General features: G+C 38.5%; 1 non-coding gene across 1 annotated transcript; it reads right to left on the reverse strand.

Annotated features, from left to right (window-relative positions):
• Window positions 1–1,018: 1,018 nt before the first annotated feature.
• On the reverse strand, window positions 1,019–1,090 carry TRNAA-CGC. Its single transcript has one exon. It is a non-coding gene; the product is annotated as a tRNA-Ala (tRNA).
• Window positions 1,091–1,588: the final 498 nt, after the last annotated feature.

Raw genomic sequence — 1,588 nt, forward strand, 5'->3', positions numbered from 1 at the left:
ATGAGTGATTAAAATGAATTTGAAGAAAGGAAACCAACAATTCATTTGGCGGACGGTATCTGAATTTCAAAGAGAAAATCACAGTTCTGGGAAGTTGAGTTTTTGCCCTTTCATATGACACCTCAATCAGGAAAAATGAGCAAGGAATGACAAAGTTCTGTTTGTCTAAAGTAGTGCTTGCATTTCCATAATTTTATCAAACGAATTCGTTTTCACTGGCTGCCTGCCGTAGCAACAAGCAGAATTGACAACAGACTTAACTCCGTTTCGTTGACAATCAGACATACATGAATTCTTTCGTCTACGGCTGATTGTCAACGAAACGGAGTTGAGTCTTTTTGAACTCTGTATGGATAGTTTTGTTTATTCATTCAGTTTAGTAGTACACTGTAGATCAGTTGCTACTATACAGATATACTGTATGATGCACTTTTTCTTAGATATATATAATAATAATAATAATACATAAGATTTATAAAGCGCCACTTGACAGTCAAATGATTAAGGTGCAGCTTGTGCAAAAGATGAAAAATGCATACATGATACATTTATACAAAGTGCGATAGGAAAGGTACAGACATGAAAAGGTTATGGTAATCAATTATAAGCTAAATTAAACAGATATTTCTTAAGATATATATGCTTTCATCTGCTAAAAAAAGGGGGATGGCTAGGTTAGGTTGAAAAAAAATTAGCAAACCCTCAACGGTGAAAGTAGACCTTGCCATTCCTCTTATTCTGTATCCCGAAGTAGTGTTGGCAAAATTATGATGATTGGAAAAGGCATTTGTGAATGCATTTTACTCTAGGAGAAAATCCATACCCCATTTCGTTGCGGTATTTCCCAATCTTCCACGAAATATGTTAGCCTGTTTTTGTCTTTTCATTTCTTTCATTCAATATCATTGTGGAGTATATACCTACTCAAACCGAGACTGTGGTTCAACTTGGAATGAGTGTATACGTTTATCAATGTTACAATTTTTCAAAAAATTGTTAAAAGTATACCATTTTGATCTGGAGATATCGGGGATTGAACCCGAGGCCTCTCACATGCGAAGCGAGCGCTCTACCACTGAGCTATATCCCCGCCTATAATAATAATAATAACAATAATAATAACGTTTTATTTACCCAGGGTAGCCACTTCAGTTATGAAACTGCTTTTCCAGCGGGCCCTGCATAACATAATATGTTATTACTACCCTTCTCCAATCTAATATGATGAGCGCCTAGCTAGAAGGCAGAAGGTACCATTGTTTTAAGTCTTTGGTATGACTCGGCCGGGGTTCGAACCCACGACCTCCCGTTCATGAGGCGGGCGCTCTAACGACTGAGCCACCATGTCTATACATAGACTGTGACTGTGATTTAACTAATTGGGGGGGGGGATCCTGGTACACCGGTCTTTATTTCTCTCTCTCTCTTTCTCTATCTCTCTCTCGCTCTCGCTCTCTCCCTCTTTCTATCTTTTTTTCTCTGTCTGTCTACCTGTCTCTGTCTCTGTTTCTTTCTCTCCCTCTCTGTCTCTCTCTGTCTCTTTCCTTTTTGTCTAGTTTCTCTACCCCCACCCCCATCTCTCTCTTTC

This window comes from Strongylocentrotus purpuratus, unplaced genomic scaffold (assembly GCF_000002235.5).
Source record: "Strongylocentrotus purpuratus isolate Spur 01 unplaced genomic scaffold, Spur_5.0 spur5_scaffold_19, whole genome shotgun sequence".
In the NCBI taxonomy this organism is placed as follows: Eukaryota; Metazoa; Echinodermata; class Echinoidea; order Camarodonta; family Strongylocentrotidae; genus Strongylocentrotus; species Strongylocentrotus purpuratus.